The 21,012-nt window shown below is 35.0% G+C and overlaps 1 pseudogene; it reads left to right on the top strand.

The window, feature by feature from the left end:
- Nucleotides 1-914: 914 nt before the first annotated feature.
- LOC132630323 (uncharacterized) lies at nucleotides 915-20,776 on the top strand (annotated as a pseudogene).
- The last annotated feature ends 236 nt before the right edge of the window (nucleotides 20,777-21,012 follow it).

The following is a 21,012-nucleotide window of genomic DNA, read 5'->3' as shown; positions in this document are numbered from 1 at the left end:
TATTTTTGCCTAACCGTTAAAAGTATGAATTTATTTAACAAAATATTTATACCAAGTCAATTTAATCTAGTTTATGAAAGTATTGACGGTCTAAGTCTTGCCTAAAGCGAATGACAATTTTAAGTTTAACAAACAAGGCGACAAGTAAATAAATATATCAACCCGTCATTCTAAAAATAAAGTTTCCACTATACTATGAGTTTATATTTTATACAGTTATAAAAAAATGCGAAAAGTAAATACAAACAGTGATTCGATGAAATCCTCGGGTTCCTTCTGAGTGTTGTCTCCGGGATGTATCTCCGGGTACCTGTATAAACACTTAGTAAAAGTGTTAGTAAGAGAATAAATAACTATCGAATGAATTAAAGAAATAATGAATAAACTTAAAATAAAAAACTCGTTTTTTGTACATGGGAGGCCTTGGAAATCGACGAAAATTTCTTCATCGGCCATCTGGGTTTAGTATTCACCCAAATGAGTTTAATAAATGATAAGAAGGGTAAAAATGTCAACAATAGTCTTGTTGGCCGTCGGAGTAGTATTTTCCAGGCACAAAATCTAACATTTATTTAGTAATATAGATATAAAAAAAAATAGTTTAAAAAAAAATGCAGCAGTAACAGTGCGAGCCAAAGCCTAAAGGATCAACCAAAATCGTCGAGAACAAACGCCAAATTCCAAGCTAACAGAGAAACAAAAGGAACGGAACAGTTCCGACACTCAACAAAACTTCAATTTTGTCGGGAAAAATGTAAATGGTCACTGCGAACAACAAAAATCAGCCCAAGCGCAACAACAGTAGTGTCAAAAAAGGGCGACAAACAGAGCACAACAAAACGAGTGATAAACAAAGCGTCAATATCATGAAATAATACGGATTGCCGGAGATTGCAACTCCCGCCAGATCTAAAATGAGAAGCAGAGGGAGCTATGGTTAGTGAAATAAATTTGCAACAAAGAACAGGGGCAAGAAGAGAAGAACATGAGGCGGGCAGTGATTTGCTCCCCCGTTAATGGTTGTTTTCCGATGAACGAAGAAAAGGAAGGGGTTGTTTAGTGTTTGGTTGTTGGCGGAGTTGTCCGCTGTGCTCGTCGGCATTTGGTGGTGATGCGACGACGCAGCTGCGGTGAAGGAGAAAGAGACGACAGGGAGCAGCAGGGAAGAGAGGAAAGAGGATGAGGTTGTGCGTTGGTGGTGGCTGTTTGGTTGGAGTTCACCGGAGATGGTGGTTCGTCGGAGCTGGGTGGTGGCGCTGGTTTGGGTCGTTGATGGCGACGAAGCAGTGCGGGAAGAAGAGGGGGGAGAGGATGGTTTCGGGGTGGGGGCTAGTGGCGGTGATGTGGTGGTTCGTCTTTTTTCTCCGGCGTCGTGGGTTCGCCGGAGCTGGGCAGTGGGGGTGTGATTGTTCGTTGGTGTTGTTGGGGGTTGTGGTGGTTTCGTGGTGGTGTGGTAGCTGTTGTTGGGGAGTCGCCGGAGCTCCGAGCTCCGGCGTAGTGAGGGGTGGTCGGGGTAGGGGCGGCTGTTTTGAGAAGTGGAGGAGAGAGAGAGAAAATAATTTAGTATTAGATTTAGAGGAGAAAAAAAAAATCTGATATGTGCTTGTAAGCCTGGCAACCGGTTCCAATTGGAACCGGACCGGTAACCGGTTAGGGAATCGTCCGGTTTCAGTTTACCAGTTTGAAATTCTAAATTGGAACCGGTCCGGTTTTAAGTAGTTAAAACTTTTTTTTTTGTATTATATATATATATATATATATTATAGTATTTATTAGTATATTGTAGGTATATTTACATATGTTATACAATTTTATAATTAAAGTTTAAATATTTACTGACTAACAGGTTAATAGCAAGTCAGCAATACAGAATAGTATTTTTCGTATACATATATATGTATAACTTAATATATATATACTATATATATGTATATATATGTACTATATACTATATATACTTATATATAGGTATAACTTAATATATATACTATATATACTTATATACTATATGTAATAATATATATACTATATATACTTATATACTATATATACTTACTACTAGATGGCCTATGCCCGTGCTGCGCACGGGCCCAACACTTTAAATTATAGTGCATCTATGTGTATGTAGTTATCTTTGAATAGTGATTATATATATATATATATATTATGTTCAAAGCACGATTAATATAACATTGTAGTTTGTGCTCCGTATCTAAAACTTTATTATATTAATGTTTGCTACGAATACAAAATCGGCAAATTTATTAATATTTTTTAAAATAGAAGACTTGTTTAAAAGGAAATTATTTTCCTCTCTTTGAGATAAAACAATAGCAATATTTAAGCATCAGTTGATACTTTCAATTTTAATTCGATTAATTTAATGGTGTAAAATACTTATTATTTTTTATCAAATTTTGATTTGGATAATTTTAATTCAAATTATTAAATTAATTTTACATGTTTAAAACGAAATAAAGTAGAAATTGATTTTCTATTTAAACGAAGAAATACTATTTTTTAATTTTTGGTAAATATTCTCGGTTTAGCTCATTTTACTTGTCATGTTGTCTTTTGCATGATTTTTTAAGAAAACGTAGATTAGAATTATAATTTGACTAATTTACCTTATTCATTATTTGATCTCCATTTGATTTTTTTTTTTTTACGACATTAATCTCTTTTCACATTTATTAGAGTAAGAATAAAAATAAAAAAGTAATTAAATTCTATGTTATTTTAAAATATAAATATTTTAAATATATTTATTTTAGTAAACATAACAAATAAATGACATGGCGGAATAGCAAATATAACAGTTTAATATCTAGATTAGATCTCAGGCTAATATAAAAAAAGAAAGAAAATTGTATGGTTTGACTACTTAACCTTTTGAAGAAAAGCAATTTTATTTGCTCCCACTAATGGATTGATACATATACTATGTTCAAAACACGATTAATATAACATTGTAGTTTGTGCTCCGTATCTAAAATTGTATTATATTAGTGTTTGTTACGAATACAAAGTCTGCACTTTTTTTTTTAATATGTGGTTCACTTTTTTTTTTTTTTTTATATTGCTTGATTTTGATAATATGGGTCTACTTTTTTTTTCCCATGAGTTTGGAGATGGTGAGTTCCACTTTTTTTTAAGGGACAACGGACGACGAAGCATGGGTTTATATAGTTTCTTCTTTTTTTATTTATTTTTATTTTTTATATTGCTTGGTGTTGTTTAGTATGGGCTCACTCTTTTGGACATTATTAGTTTGCATTATTTTTATGCATATAATATATATATATATATATATATATATATATATATATATATATATATATATATATATATATATATATATATATATACTATGTTCAAAACACGATTAATATAACATTGTAGTTTGTGCTCCGTATCTAAAACTTTATTATATTAGTGTTTGCTACGAATACAAAGTCTGCACTTTTTTTTTTGACATTGTTTATTTTTTTAATATGGGATTCACTTTTTTTTTTTTTTTTTTTTTTTATATATTGCTTGATTTTGTCAATATGGGATACTATGTTCAAAACACGATTAATATAACATTGTAGTTTGTGCTCCGCATTTAAAACTTTATTATATTAGTGTTTGCTGCGAATACAAAGTCTGCACTTTTTTTTTTGACATTGTTTGTTTTTTTAATATGGGATTCACTTTTTTTTTATATTGCTTGATTTTGTTAATATAGGGTCCACTTTTTTTTCCCGTGAGTTTGGAGATGGTGGGTTCCACTTTTTTTACTTTTTTTTTTAATAGTGGTTTTTTTTTTTAATACTGGTTGGTGTTTAATATGGGTCCATGAAGAACTTCTATTTTTAAATTTTTAATAAATATTTTTTGTTTAACTCATTTTACTTGTCATCTTGTTTTTTACACGATTTTTTAAGGAAACGTCAATTAGAATTAAAATTTCACTAATTTACCTTATTAATTATTTGATCTCCATTTAATAGTACTTTTTCTTTTATGACATTAATCTGTTTTCACATTTATTAGAGTAAGGAAAAAATGAAAAAGTAATTAAATTCTATCTTATTTTAATATATAAGTATTTTAAGTATGTTGTTGTACAATAATTTCATTTGCTCCCACTAATGGGTTGATACGCATGTGGCAATGAATCCATCATTATTGATTTAATTATTTGATTTTCTTTGCTTGATTTTGTTAATATGGGGTCCACTTCTTTTTTTCCCCTGAATTTGGATGTGGTGGATTCCACTTTTTTTTTTTTTTTTTTAATACTGGTTGGTGTTTAATATGGAGCCCAATTTTTTTTTTTTTAATATTAGTTGTTGTTTTTTTAATATATATAGGCCCATGTTTTTTAATATATATGACGACCAAAAAGGAGCCGGTTGGACGACGAAAAAGGAGCCCAACCGGCTCTTCTAAATAGTTAGAATATATATTTATATACTATATATACTTACTATATATATTTATATACTATATATACTATATATATTTATATACTATATATACTATATAAGTATATACTTATATACTATATATACAATACTTAATATATATACTATATATACTTATATACTATATATACTATATATACTTATATACTTATATATATGTATTACTTAATATATATACTATATATACTTATATACTATACTATGAACACAAGTAAATAGAAGAAAGCTCAATGAGCCATATATTTTATTCATTCTTGGATAACATTTATTTGCAAGTTGTATTTTTTTTAACTTGCAAATAATACATGAGTTGTACAAAAATAATAGAATAATAAAATCACCAATTTTGAACCATTTCGTTAATTTTCCCCACATCATATTTGGTCATGGAAATATCTTCAAAGTCTTCCATTTGGTCCGGTCCACTAGCTATCAAATCTTCAATTTCTTCCTCTTCGCCTTCCTCCGCTTGTAAGTTTTGGTTGCGTCGCTCCGATCTAATCCAATCGCGAATGCACACTAGTACTTGCAAGCTAAAGCCGGATAATGAATGTCTATGGTCTCCAATTTGCTGTCTTCCTTGGCTAAATGCGCTCTCCGAAGCCACGGTTGATACTTGAGCCGTAAGGATATCTCGAGCCATTCTTGAAAGTACCGGATAGCTTGCCTTGTACTTCTTCCACCATGCTAAGACGTCCAAATCATCTTGTTGGTTGATATCCACATTTGGCTGCATCAAATAAAAGTTATATTCATCAAAGTTTGCAGTAGAAGAAGAAGTTGGCTGTGAATGTAAAACTTTTAAACCCGACAAGCCCTTTTTGCTACTCTGAGAAGTAGTAGGGCGTGGAGCAACGGGTGTAGCACGTTCTTCCAAACTAGAATAATGAGTAAAAATTCTTCTAAACTCATCATCAATAGCGAGATCGACTTCAGCTAAAGATGGTTGAACTCCCTCTTCAATTTCTAAAAATGTATAAATTTGACTAACCAAATTTTTAGTAAAAGACAGTTTAAACAAGGATTTAAAAGGGAACCCAATATAAATAAAGTTGGGATGGGAAAAAAATACTTCTTAAATTTGATTATCATTTCAAAAATAGCCACTTGATAATCGGGTTTATATTTATACTCTTGTAAAACTCTAGCTATTTCCGCTAAGTAGGCTAAAATTCCAGTTACCATGGGATAGAATTGTCTAGAAAAAGCAAGAGTTGCATTATAAAAAAATTCTAAGAGGTCAACACATTTTTTAACATCTTCCCAATGCGCATAATTTAACCAATCATCACTATCAGTATTATATTTGTTGTGAACTTGTTGTATGGGAATCCTATACTCATATGCTTGTTGTAGCATAATGTAAGTGTAGTTCCACCTAGTCTCAATTTCTACTTGAATTTTCTTAGGTCTAAGGTTATTTTCTACACAAGCATTCTTAAAATCTCTAATTCTTCCCCTATTAGCATTACAAAAAAGAAACGCAACCGCATCTCTAACTTTTTTAACAGAATCATCAAAATGCGCAAGACCATCTTTAACAATTAAATTTAAAATGTGACAACTACATCTTATATGAAAAATATTTCTTAGCGGAGGGTTTAGTTCTCTTTTTATAAGACCTATCGCCTTTGTATTATTAGAAGCATTATCTAAAGTAATACAAAGTGTTTTTCTATAAATGTTAAAAAATCTCATAATAGTAGACATTGAATCGGCTAAAATTTTTCCATCGTGACGACCTTTTCCTTCGTCATATAAAAAAGCTATAATTCTTTTTTGCATAACCCAGTTGTCATCAACCCAATGACATGTAATAGCAAAAAAATCTAAATGGTTAATACTAAGACCCAAATCAGCGGTAAGACAAACATTACAATTTAAAGAATTAAATACATGGCGCAAATAAAATCTATATTTTTTAAACAAATCTATAACATCGTCTCTACAAGTACTTCTAGGAATACCCTCAAATAACGGATTATAACAACGTTGAATGTAAGTAACAAACCCCAAACCCGAGGGAAAGGAAAATGGTAAACAATCGTAAGCTACCATTTTAGCTATTTCTATGCGTTCTTTTTTCTTGGCATACTTAAATTTCTACCGGTTCGTGGGTCTATCGTCATTTGAATCCCCCCCCCCCCCCCCCCCCCCACATTTGAACCTATTTGCTCTCCCCAAATATCCATATGTTTGGTTCTCATATGAGCATTTAGTATACCCGTTCCACCATCCTTACCAGTTCCTTGCTTAAAACTAAATACTTGTCTACATATGTTACATGTAGCTGATTGGTTTTCCCTATTCTTAGTCATAAATTTCCAAACTTTAGCTGTTGGCTTACGAGTTCTAGGCGGTTTGTCTTGTGTATGTAATTGTGCAGGACATGTATCTCCTATGGGATTTTCGAGGGGTTGTGTTTCATCATCATCATCTAAGTCTTCATCAAAAGTGTCGGTAAAATGTTGTTGCATTGCCTCATGACCTAAAAGTGGATTATTTCCACCAACATCAATACCTAAATTAGGTGTTTCTTCCACAAATGTTTCCTCATTAAGCGCACCCCTAACAATACGACTACTACTACCGGCACCACGTCTTAATCTCTTTGACATTATTAAATAGAATTAATTTAAATCACAATAAAATAAATCACAAGAAAATAAATTACAATAAATTAAATTGCTAGAATTAAATTGCGAAAAATAAATTGCTAGAATTAAATTGCGAAAAATAAAGATAGAGTTGGAACGAAGGTACCAAATTGCCAGATTAATTTCCAACAAAGTGAAGGCGGCTAGAATTGCAAATCCACCAAAGCTATTTCGGATTGTTGCAAAATCACCAACTCCACCAACAATATTATAATTGCAAAATTAATAATTGAAAGTTGAAACTATAATAAGACTTTGTGGCTAATTATTGCAAAGTAACTATAATTGAGAGATTGAGATTTGAGAGAAAGATAAAGAAGAGTGAATTGATGTGAATTAAAATGAAAATGAAGAAGGGTTTATATAGGGGTGGGGATGGGGATGGGTTAAAGTGTTAAAAAAAAAAAATTGGGGGCCAAAAATTAAAAAACTGACCGTTTGACAACGACCATTTTTGCAAACGGACCGTTGCCAACGGTCCATTAACAGACACTGCGGCCCAACGGCTCTTTCCTTTTTTTTTTTTTTTTTTTTTTTTAATTTTCACCGATTAAACCGGTTTAACCGGTCCGATTCCGATTTTACCGGTTTAACCGGTTCCGGTTTCCAAAATATTGGAACCTGATCGGTAAACTATTACACGGTTAACCGGAACCGGTTAACCGGTTTAACCGGTTCCGGTTTAGCCGGTCCGGTTACCGGTTAAAACCAGTTAACCCGAACCGGTTAACAGGTTTATGTGCTTGTGTGTGTTGTGTAGAAAATAATTAAACTAACACTCCCCTTTCTTATAATGTAAACAAACACCCCCTCTTGTCCAAATAATGATCTTCCCCTTCTTGTCCCATTTATCCCTTTTAACCCTTATGTAAAAATGCAATAACCAATGGATCAAAAACCCAACCCATCACCTCAAATGTCAACTTTCAAAAAGGTGACGAGACCTTGACTTGATCGAATTTTTGCTCTGCGTTTAAAAATAATTGCTCCGATTTTCTCTGCACTGACGGACTATACTAAAATATAGTTAAATAATAATGTAAGTAAAAAATATAAATATTAATGTATAAGATATAAAAAATGTACCGCTATAAAATAAAGAAACGATTATTAATTGCACAAAATGGCAGTATTACGCTGTACATCTGCAAAAATAATGATTCTTAAAGATGACAATAAATTGATAAAATTCCTAGAATGAGGATAATCATCAATAAATTGTAAAAAAAATGTAAAAATGTGTAAAAAGTTATTTTGTGCTCTTTAACGAATCAGGACCACCCGAGACGTTAATTTTAAGCACGTCAAGTCAAAATTAGGTGTCAACAAGCATCGAGGTGTGTTTTAATACAAAGGGAGTGATAGTTTAGGTAGGTAAAGAAAATTTGCGAAAAAATGATAGTTTATATGTATTTTTGACCATTTAACTCTAAAAGAATTTAAAAAGCAGTCCTGTGTACGCTGCTAGAGACCAAAATGTTTTTGTTGACCCATCCCAATTAAATACTATAGGAATCTCGAGTTTTTTGTTGCTCGAGTACTTCTATATAAGCTTGCTTGAAATCTCTTTGCATTACAGCAACTCCAATATGAAGCACATTTTAGCTTGAAATCTCTTTTCATGGCTTCTTTTTCTATTGGTTACCTCAAGCTTGGGGCAGCCGTTCAAGGCAGTAAATCTTGGTGCTTGGCTTGTGTCTGAGGGCTGGATGACACCTTGGCTCTTTGATAACATTGTTAACAAAGATCTTCTGGTAAAACATATTATATAATCTCTATTTCAATTTATTTGTCTTGCTTTCTTTTTATTGTGTTTAAAAAAGAATGTCATTTTTTATATTTAGTATTAAAGGTTTACGCGCAAGAGCCTATATGACACATTTAAGACTACAAGGTCAAGGGTTATTTTTGGTATATTGCACACGTCTTTAGTTTAATATCACAAGATTTAAAAATCTTAAATTCCGTACCGAGTCAAACTAGACAAACAAATTGAAAAGGAGAGAGTATGCTAAATAGAAAATTAAAGGTTGCAATCTTTTATTTTCCATACTGGTACTAATATATATTTTGGTTCTTGATTGTACTACTCTAGGATGGAACTCAAATCCAACTGAAGTCGACGATGCTGAATCAATATGTTGCTGCAGAGAATGGTGGGGGTACAAATTTGCTTGCAAACCGCGACAACCCATCTGGTTGGGAAACTTTTACTGTTAAGTTCCTACTCTTTGCCTTTCAATTCATTACTCTGAGTACTCTTCATTGTGTTTATTAATTATTTCTTTAAAAAAACTAACTTTGATTTCGTCCTGGTTTTATTGAAGTTATGGAGAGTGAATGACACTTTCTTCAACCTGAAAGTTTTTAACAAACAGTTCATTGGGAAGTCTAACCAAGGAAGTAATGCAGTTGCAGCAGCAACAACCCTTGGTGATACTGAAACCTTTCAAATTATAAGAAATGGCGATGATCCATCTAAAGTTCTCCTTAAAGCTTCCAATGACCAATTTCTACAGGTCTTTCCTCTATTAATCTTTACATGCATCTGTGACTTTAACAGAATATTCACTATTAAAAACAGCTACATGCTGAAATATAATAACTAGAATATTAAGGCAAGAAACAAAGAAAAAGGCGATGCATTCACCAATAGATGGACAATAACCATGCCTTTAGCATTAAGTAAATAGATTGACTACCAATTTTCTGTAAAGGAAATTGAACAATATGTTGTTTGAAATTTTGACGGCAAAATCAGGATCTTCGGTGACAATAGATTATCAAGGCAGTACTGACTGGTCGGACCAAAATCCTTACATATTTAAGATGACCATTGTTTCTTCCTTAAGTGGAGAATACCAATTAACAAATGGATATGGCCCAGATAAAGCTCCCCAAGTTATGCAGGTAAGTAATCATGTGAAACATTCTTGGCTTAGGCCCCAATTTATGAAATTCATGTATGATTTTTTTTCCTTTTTTTGCAAATTTGTGCAGAACCATTGGAACACTTATATTAAGGAAGACGATTTTATATTCATGTCCCAAAATGGGATTAATGCGGTTAGAATTCCAGTAGGATGGTGGATCAAATATGATCGGACACCACCAAAACCATTTGTTGGAGGTTCACTTCAAGCTTTAGATAATGCTTTTAATTGGGCTGAGTAAGTTTCTATACTTTATAGCTAAGACGTTTTTTTAAGGTACTGAATATGTAAAGGTCTAAATTTTTCAAAACCTTTCTTGCAGAAAACACAATATAAAGGTTATAATAGACCTTCATGCAGTTCTAGGATCACAAAATGGGAACGACCATAGTGCAACTAGAGATGGATCTGCAGAGTGGGGAGATTCCAAAATTGGGGAAACAGTTGAAGTCATAGACTTCTTAACGGAAAGGTTATTAAAAAATCATCAATCCATTTTGGGAAAATTTTAAAATCAAAAGTCGTTAGCTACATAACTTTTGTCAATTGACAAATAAAATTTCATGATGAACGAGCCTCACGCACAATATGTTCCTTTGAATACCCTAATCAAGTACTACCAAGCTGGTTATGACGCAGTGAGGAAGTATAATAGTACTGCCTACGTGATCTTATCGAATAGATTGGGTAATGAAAAGAACACAGAGCTCCTTTCGTTTGCTCATGGCCTTCCTCGCTCGGTTATAGACGTCCATTACTACAATCTCTACTCAGATGAATTTAACCAATTTAACGTACAACAGAACATCGACTACATATACAACCAACGGGCATCAACACTCGGAGAAATTACTCAATCTAATGGCCCCTTAACCTTTGTAGGTGAGTCCAAAATTTTAGTTCAAGAATTTTCAATGCTAATACTATTACGTCGGCTTGTTTTCCTTATAATGTGTAGAATGAATTGCAGGAGAATGGGTTAACGAGTTTGCGAATCGGACTAAATCAAACCAAGATTATCAGAACTTTGGCAAAGCACAGTTAGATGTGTATGGAAGAGCAACCTTTGGATGGGCGTATTGGTCATACAAGTGTCAATATGATCATTGGAGTCTAAGGAATATGATTGAGAAGGGAATCATAAACCTCAAGTGAAGAAAGCTAAGTCTTGCTTGGTCCTTTAGGACTATATATGCTAAACTAGTCCTTGGACAAGTGCATTGCACGTGTATCCTGCTAATTAGTAGATCATGTTATAATTTGTAGTTGTCCACATTAAAATTCTTTCACCTTTTATCTTTTGATTAAAACTGGTATAACCTTTTCTCTTTTTTTATTAAAACTCACTTTGTTGTTTACCAATATGTGTTGTTTTAATTCATATTGTTGAAATTATAATAAAATTCAATGCAACAAAGAGATGTTTGAACAATTTTGATTTTCCCGTTCTTCTAATATAGTATTAGATATTCAACTTGTTGATTTCCTTATTTTTTATACGTAAACAACATTGTCTACAATTTGTTTATGAATGTTGACTACATGGTTGTAAATACTTCACGTTTCCGCCTTGTCTTTAAGAAGTTATAGATTCCTTTTACAATTTTATATGTATCAAGAAGCTGCCATTGAATAAAAGTATTTGTAAAAGTTGTACAGAAATTCAAATACTAAAATATATCCTCCTTAGAATGTTTAGTTGATTGTTGTCAAGTCATAGCTCAAAAAAGATATACAATTTTAGCAATGGTTGAAAAATGGCCCGTGCAACAAAATTGCTTAAAGGACATCTCAAAACGCACTCTTGAACTTAGATCTACACCTCATTCGCCGCACCTGTTAATATAGGCCCCAAATTGTCAACTGATGATCCAGGCCCAAGTTTAAATAATCTGGATACAAGTCCACATTGTGTATGATTGTATTTTACTGTTTAGTCCTTGTATTTCATTATGTTTTGAACCATATAAATAGTTAAGTGAATATTCTAGTTGTAATAACAGAAAATCAATCTTATCTTCACCTTCTTCATCATCATCATCATCATCATCATCATCATCATCTTCTTCTTCTTCTTCTTCTTCTTCTTCTTCTTCTTCTTCTTCTTCTTCTTCTTCATCATCATCATCATCATCATCATCATCATCATCATCATCATCTTCTTCTTCTTCTTCATCATCATCTTCTTCATCATCATCATCTTCTTCTTCTTCTTCTTCTTCTTCTTCTTCTTCATCATCATCATCATCTTCTTTTTCTCCTCCTTCTTCTCCTCCATCTTCTCCTCCTTCTTCTCTTCCCTCTTCTCCTCCTTATCCTCCCCCTTCTCCTTCTTCTCCTTCTTCTTCTTCTTCTTCTTCTTCTTCTTCTTCTTCTTCTTCTTCTTCTTCTTCTTCTCCTTCTTCTTCTCCTCCTTCTCCTTCTCCTCCTCCTTCTTCTCCTTCTTCTCTTTCTGCGCCTCCTTCTCATCCTTCTTCTCCTCCTTCTCCTTCTTCTGCTTCTTCTTCTTCTTGTTATACCCTATTTTAACCGGGGTCAAAATAGTTTACAACATCCGGGTAATTCCGGGGTTATTTAAAGTTATGGAGTCGCCACCTAATTACTTATGGTGAATTAGGACACCTAAGGTTAATTAAAGTAATTACCTAAAGTTAATTTTATTTTAAAGTCTACGAAACCAAAAAGATTCTAGGTAAGGGTTCAACTAATCTAGAGGGAAGGTATTAGGCATCCTCTAAGATCCATTAACAATGGTTAACCGACCAGACTTAAAATTAATTAGGCTAAGTATAAATATAATATTGTAGAAAAAGAAAATAACTTTGTAAGTATTTGCTAAAGTTATAGATAGATATATGAGAATGATATTTAAAATAGGACTTGTAGGAAATGATAATTTGCGTAAAAAGGGTTTGATTATAAATGAACTGAGAAAGCGCAGGGCGTATAACGTTTGTAAATATTTTGAAAAACAAAATGAGTTATGCCGACTAAAAAGTTATAAGATTAATATCAATAAAGTTTTTAAAGTTTTATAGAAAGGAATACTAATTCAATACAAACTGTGTAGAGATTGTTTTTACAAATATGTATTTCAAGTGTTTGAAAGGAGCGTAGAACAGTTATCCATGAAAACTAGTTCGCTTTTTTTTTCTTCTTATTTCTCGAAACAAGCTAACGTCAGTGCGTAAAATTTATGGTACTTTGGAAGCATATCTTTCTTTCTGAAAATGCCAAAACTTGTGGGGAACAATTAAACTCACTTGATTTAAGACCCAAGTTTGCTAATTAAGACATCCTAATATAAAATAGGCTCGGTTAAACATAAACAGCTAAGTATTTATCATAATCACACAACTAGGTAAAATATTAGTCACACCAACGTATAAACAAGCATCGAAAAATAAAGTAAGATGACTAAAGCCATATTTGGCTTCTATAGAAGAGTAGAGTTTTCAGAGATTAGCCATTCGGCTAACCACTCTGGATGAATGTCGAGAGAATAAGGGTCGAATGAGAATGCGCATGCAGAGTTCAAATGCCGCGGAATCTCAAAATGAGACTGCTCGGATAATGAGTCTTTGTGAAGACCCCATATCGCTCCGAAGTGTACATGTAAAAGAAAGAAAAATAAAAATTAGCATAGGAACTATAAAAGCGTCGGCATAATTCATGTTAGCTAGGTAAATAATCCACATAAAAGACTTTAGGCCACAAAAAGAAAAATTTCCCACAAAAGCTTTCCAACATATTCCATTTAACTCTGATGGAAACACAGTCATTCTTATTTAAAAAAATTGTTAAAAAAAAGAAACAACCCACATAATCTCCATCACACAACTCTTATACTCCAATAAGCTCCAAACGTGTCATTCAAACATATTCTTAATAAACAGAGAAAAGGGAAGGACTAATCTGGTGAGAGTGAGATCTAATCAAGAACAAGGCTGTCAGATTAATTTAATCTTAGACTATGTGCTCATACCTATCGCAAAAGTTCAGATTAGTCTTAGACTAAGAGTAGCTCTTTCCTTAAACAAACTCCTAAACATGATTTACTTGAAAAAGAAAGGATAGGAGATTTTCAACAAACGACCAAACTGGGCAGTTAAATATGTAGACAGACTATTTTAGCTAGGAAATCAATACTTGTTTTATGCGGCTAAATCAGCTAGCAAAAACGTTCGGTAGGCTAGCGCTTAGGTGGATTAGTTTTAACATGTTGTAGTTATGTTGGAACTTAAAAGACCTCTCATCGATGAATGCATATGAAACAAGACAATTTTGGAAAAAGAAAGAATTCTCAAGCAAGATTGTCCAGCTGTCCTCAAAAGCTCCAGAATATGCATGTGGTAGCGGCAACAAAACATTTTATAGAAATACAGTAGCCAACTTAACACTTCGATAAGGATCTAAAAAAATGGCAGGAACGAGCTAATAAAAATAAAAAGAAGCGTGGAAGATCTCTAAAAAAGAACTGGTTCATTATATCTCAACGAGGCTAAACACATACAGTTCACTTCATGGGATAACACAGAGTGATAGCACTAGGGACTTTGTTTTTAGAAGTGTTTTAATTATTCGAAGACCAGTCTTGACACTCAAACCAAATGATGATTTATCCGAAACCACGATCTTCAAATTAAATAGGAGCACATATTTGAAAAGGAGCAGAACAGTCAGTCAAGAAATACTTACATACACCACAAAAAAAACTTGTTCTAAATACTTCGCTAGGCTCACTTATCTAAATGGCATGCTTCATATCAAGTCATCTCAACATTACTAAGAGCATACTTGGATTATAAGGTAAATGGAGAAAAGGCTAATTATGTCTCAAAGAATGCTTGCATACAAGCAACGTAAACGGAACCAACACATAGAAACTGATATATCCAAAGTCATTTTTTGTAACAACAAAGAGAAAAACCAGCTGGTAATCATGACTTTGTTCACATAACAAGTAGCAAGAAGTGACAAGAGGGATGCAAAACTTATATTCTACCTGAAACTATAAGGAATATTCAGCCATAAATTGGACTAAACTAATGAAACCAGACTCGGGGCAGAAACATAGGCCCAGAGATGTTTTGGGTATTTGGGAGCAGGGGAAACATGTTCGAACAAATATATTCTCTTCCTTATACTCTAACTAGATCAGATATCCAGTCAACCCAACCATAGATTAATCAACAAACTAACAGTGGCACCTAACCAATCACGACAAACTGATTATCGATCATCGAACTAATCATGAAACTTCAAAAGCTAAAACAGGATTTGACGATAAACTAAGCATGAATACATGACCCATAGGAGCTACACAAAAAAAAAAAAAAAATCAAAAACAAACAGAATTCAAACATTGAAATTACTAAGGCATGAAAATTACTGACCTTTTTTTAGTATAGTGAAATGGGGCGTCGGATCTCGAATCTACACTCGAATACGACGAACTCAAACTCGAAAAAAGTCTTTCGAGTTAAAACTCGACAGAAAACAGAACAATATACTTTTGTTTGAAAAAGGAGAAATTCTGTTTGTCTCAAGAATTTCAAATGTAAGTAAGAGTTCAGACCAGATTAAAAGAAAGAAAACTCAAGACTTTGTGATAGAAAATACTCGTGTCCCAAAAAAAAATTCTTTCTTTTCGGCTAGGAACTTAGAGATATATTTATAGGATGATTTAGCGTTTTCTCCGTTCGAAATATTGAGCGGGATTTGGAGTGAATAACCATTTGAAAATCGAAATTGAATCTGTAAAGCTGCTTCCTTTTTCAGAAATTTCAGAAGAGTTTTTGGCTATATATATTGACTAGCCCGTTGAGGAGGAGAGAAGGAAGTGTTTGCACGAAAATGGGGGGGCACAGATCTGCCATGGTTGAAAACAAAGATGGTTTCTTGTTTGGAAGAGGGAAGAGGATAGGCGTGGCTGCTTTAATCCGGAAATGGGGGTGGCCAACTCTGTGAGGGTGAAAGGGACTGAGGTTTTGGCTAAAAATAGAGGAAGGGAGAGAGAGATTAGGGTGGAGAGAGGGAAAGTGTGTGCGGCTGAAGGGATTAGGTTTTCTTTTCCTTTTCATTGTAGAAGACGCACAGGGCCGGGTCGGGTAGTTTAGGTAATGGGCTGGATCGGGTAATATTAGATAGTGGGCTGATAATGGGCTGGACGGGTAAGAAAATGGTAATGTATTTTGGGCCATTAATTTGGCTGAAAAACATTGGTCTTTCCTCCTTTATTTTAATTATTCTTGGGATTTTAACTTAATAACTAGTACACTATATATTATGTGAAGAAAAATAGTAATTAGTATGTATAAAGTAAAATTAATTTAACACGTACAAATCCTAAAATGAAACGATGACGAACCATTTAAAATTTGTGATAAAGTAATACTATTAATGTTGATAGTAGAATAGTGAAAATGAAAGTAATGATATTAATAGTAGTAGAAATAGTAGTGAAAATAAAATACTTCGCTCGTCAATAAATTTAGAAGCCCGAAGAAATAAATTAGAATAAAGGAGGGACAAAATTGGGTGTCAACACTTCTCCTTCTACTTCTCTTTCTCCTTATCCTTCTTCTCCCTCCCCCTTCTTCTTCTTCTTCTTCTTCTTCTTCTTCTTCTTCTTCTTCTTCTTCTTCTTCTTCTTCTTCTTCTTCTTCTTCTTCTCCTCCTCCTCTTTCTTCTCCTTCTTCTTCTTCTTCTTCTCCTTCTCATTCTCCTTCTTCTTCTTCTTCTTCTTCTTCTTCTTCTTCTTCTTCTTCTTCTTCTTCTTCTTCTTCTTCTTCTCCTCCTCCTTCTTTTTCTCCTTCTTCTTCTCCTCCCCCTTCTTCTTCTTCTTCTTCTTCTTCTTCTTCTTCTTCTTCTTCTTCTTCTTCTTCTTCTTCTTCTTCTTCTTCTTCTTCTTCTTCTTCTTCTTCTTCTTCTGCTCCTGCTCCTGCTCCTGCTCCTCCTCCTCCTCCTCCTCCTCCTCCTCCTTCTCCTTCTTCTGCTTCTTCTTCTTCTTCTTCTTCTTCTTCTTCTTCTTCTTCTTCTTCTTCTTCTTCTTCTTCTTCTTCTTCTTCTTCTTCTTCTTCTTCTTCTTCTTCTTCTTCTTCTTCTTCTTCTTCTTCTTCTTCTCCTCCTCCTCCTTCTTCTCCTTCTTCTTCTCCCCCTCCTCATCCTTCTTCTTCTCCTTGTCCTTCTTCTACTCCTCATCCTTCTCCTTCTCCTTCTCCTCCCCTCCTCCTCCCCCTCATCCTTCTCCTTCTCCTCCTCCTCCTCCTCCTTCTTCTTCTCCCCCTCCTTCTCCTTCTCCTTCTTCTTCTTCTTCTCCTTCTCCTTCTCCTTCTTCTCCTGATCCTCCTCCTCCTCCTCCTCCTCCTCCTCCTCCTCCTCCTTCTCCTTCTTCTTCTTCTTCTTCTTCTTCTTCTTCTTCTTCTTCTTCTTCTTCTTCTTCTTCTTCTTCTTCTTCTTCTTCTTCTTCTTCTTCTTCTTATCCTCCTTCTTCTCCTTATCCTCCTTATCCTCCTCCTTCTCCTCCTCCTCCTCCTTCTCCTCCTCCTTCTTCTCCTCCTTCTTCTTCTCCTTCTTCTCCTTATCCTCCTCCTCCTTCTCCTTCTCCTCCTCCTTCTGCTCCTTCTTCTGCTCCTGCTTCTTTTTCTTCTCCTCCTCCTCCTCCCCCTTCTCCTTCTTCTTCTCCTTCTTCTCATTCTTCCTTCTTCTCCTTCTTCTCATCCTCCTCCTCCTCCTCCTCCTTCTCCTTCTTGTCCTCCATCTTATTCTCCTTCTCCTCCTCCTCATTCTTCTTCTCCTTCTCCTTCTCCTCCTCTTCCTTCTCCTTCTTCTCCCTTTTCTCCTCCTCCTCCTCCTTCTTCTTCTGCTCCTTTTTTTCTTCTTCTTCTTCTTCTTCTTCTTCTTCTTCTTCTTCTTCTTCTTCTTCTTCTTCTTCTTCTTCTTCTTCTTCTTCTTCTTCTTCTTCTTCTTCTTCTTCTTCTTCTTCTCCGGCTTCTTCTCCGGCTCCTTCTCCGACTCCTCCTCCTTCCCTTTTCTCCTCCTCCTCCTCCTTCTTCTTCTCCTCCTCCTCTTCCTCCTCCTCCTCCTCCTTCTTCTTCTTCTTCTTCTTCTTCTTCTTCTTCTTCTTCTTCTTCTTCTTCTTCTTCTTCTTCTTCTTCTTCTTCTTCTTCTTCTTCTTCTTCTTCTTCTTCTCTATTTTAAAGTTTGTTTTCACTATATTTCCGCATAAATTTCAATTCTATGTACATCAAACATGGTATCAGAGTGGGTTTTTGAGACGATCTAGATCTTCTCTATCATCTGATGTTACCCGTGAAGGATATAACCGAATTTTTTTTCGCCAATTTGAATTTTTCGGTGGAGTTTTATGTTTTTTTTCTGGTGGTTTTCGAGTGTTCTCTGAGAATCCAGAGGCGGCGTATATAATAGAAGATCTTACTTCTTCGAGTTTTGAACAAGGACGGTAAATTTATTTTTCCTATATTGATAGTTATCGATCTCGGGTTTTTCCTAAATGGGTCAGGGCAGCTGCATATAATAAGGTTCGAGAAAAGGAAGTAATCAACTTCATTTGGAATCATATCATCTGTCGGTTCGGGATCTCTAAAGAAATCACTTATGACAACAGCCCTCAGTTTATTGGAGTTAAGATAAAAGATTTTCCCGAAGAATTGAACATCAAAAGAATCACCTCTTTTCCCTATCATTCCAGTGGTAATGGTCAAGCGAAGTCAACTAACAAGACGGTCATCCAAAATTTGAAGAAGAAGCTGGAAGATGCCAAAGGGCCATGGTCGTCAAAGCCACCAGAAGTGTTGTGGGCTTACAGAGCCACAACAAAATCCATTACCGGTGAAACACTTTTCTCCCTTGTATATGGGGCGGAGGAGTTGATTATGGTAGAAGTCGGAGCTCCTTGTCCAAGGTACAACTGGGCACAAGAACAATCCAATGATGAAGCAATGCTGGTACAGTCGGATTTACTGGAAGAGCACAGAGACCTCGCGTATGTCCGGATGGTTGCACAAAAACAACGAACGGAGCGTTACTAAAATCGTCGCACCAACCTCCGCATTTCAAAATTGGGGACTTGATGCTACGAAAGGTAACACGAAGTACTCGGATGCAAATGCGGGAAAATTAGGTCCAAATTGGGAAGGCCCGTACAAGATGATCAGTATTGTTGGTAGAGGATCGCATACACTAGAGCATGGAGATGGTAATCAGGTCCCCAGTAATTAGAATGTTAGTTTCCTCAAAGGGTATTACGCTTAGCGGGAAAACGGTGGCCGGTGGCACTGCACTCTTTTTCCTTTCGATCGGTTTTTGTCCCAATTGGGGTTTTTTTGGCAAGGTTTTTAATGAGGCAGCATCATTAGGCCGTTTCCAATTTTTTTCTGAGGCATTATACAATGTTTGAAACTTCAATCTTTACTTCCAAACACTCGGGGGGCTATACATATTGATAGTTCCAAGTGTATATATGTTTTGATGATTGTCAAACTGTTTCAGAACCAGACAGAGACCTGGTCTGTAATCTGCTCTCTGTGCACCTTGCATTGTCTGTAGAGACAGTAGTAAAGCTGAGCCACTTGCTACACACAAGTATAACTGTAAGCTGGCCCATGATTTAGGTCAAAATGAATAAGTGGTCTCTATCCATCCCACATTCTCTTACTATATATACAACATGATGACAACATATTAAGTAGACTTGAAAGCCTAATCAAAATTGAGCAAATCTTTGCCGTCACAAGTTCTCTCAAGAATAAGTCACTTGCAAAACTGAAGAACCCGATCCAGACATAGATTTAGTCTAAGTTCTTTATGTTGCTATAAGTCTTTGTTCGTTTGTGCTTAAATTGTAAACCTACTCTTCTTGTTTAGAAGCTGGTTGTAGGTATTTTATATTCTCAAAGTGTGCTTGTTAGAAGTGTGTTTCCACAAGCTTTTGAGTGGTACACTAGGCTAGAGTTAGTCTAGGTCTATTAGTGGTCCTTGGCTAGAGTTAGTCAAGTGGAGGTGCTTGCAATTGGAGCATTGCAAGTGAAGAGGGACTACGGGGGTTAGTTCCTAGGTTGCATAAGTGTTATTGTAAGGGTGAGGGATTATGAGAGTTAATTCCTAGCTTACGATAGAGTTGTAACCTGAAGTTCCTTGGTTAGTGGAGTTGAAATCCTATTGGTTAGGTCGTGGTTTTTAATCCCTTGAGCAAGGAGTTTTCCACGCTAAAATTGTGCCTTCTTTACTTACTGCATTGCATAAGGGAACTGGTACATAACCAGGTCCCTCATGTACTGTTTGGTGAGCGCACGGCCTGCAACAAGGGTATCAGAGTGGGTGCTTTCTAAAAGGTTAACACCTAGAAAGAATCTGTAAAATGGCAGCCTCACTAAGTATGGAAGAAAGACAGTCATTCATCAGACCTTCCAGATTTAATGGAAAGTACTATGGGTAGTGGAAGACTGGGATGCACTATTTCATCATGGCTGAAAATTCATAGCTATGAGATGTCATCTGTGATGGTCCCTACATTCCAGTTCACATTAGTGAAGACGGTAAAGAGACCGCTGTCAAAACGAGAAACGAATACGCCGAAGCTAACAGAAAAAGGATTGAAAAAAACTATAAAGACAAGAAGATTCTCGTGTGTGGAATAGGACCGGATGAGTACAATCGAGTCTCAGCTTGTTCATCAGCCAAAGAGATGTAGGAAGCTCTTCAAACTGCCCATGATGGAACAACTCAGGTTAAAAAACTCCAAGATTAACATGCTCACCATGGAGTACAAGATGTTCAAAATGAAATAGAGTGAATCCATTCATGAGATGCACACCAGATTCACCTCCATAATCAATGAGCTCCACTCTCTCAGAGAAGTCATCACAACCACCAAGGTGGTAAGAAAATTGCTTGATGTATTATCTGACTCCTGGGATAGCAAGGTAA

The sequence above is a fragment of the Lycium barbarum genome, chromosome 3 (assembly GCF_019175385.1).
Source record: "Lycium barbarum isolate Lr01 chromosome 3, ASM1917538v2, whole genome shotgun sequence".
Classification (NCBI taxonomy): domain Eukaryota; kingdom Viridiplantae; phylum Streptophyta; class Magnoliopsida; order Solanales; family Solanaceae; genus Lycium; species Lycium barbarum.
This window is presented reverse-complemented; position numbering and strand designations above follow the sequence as displayed.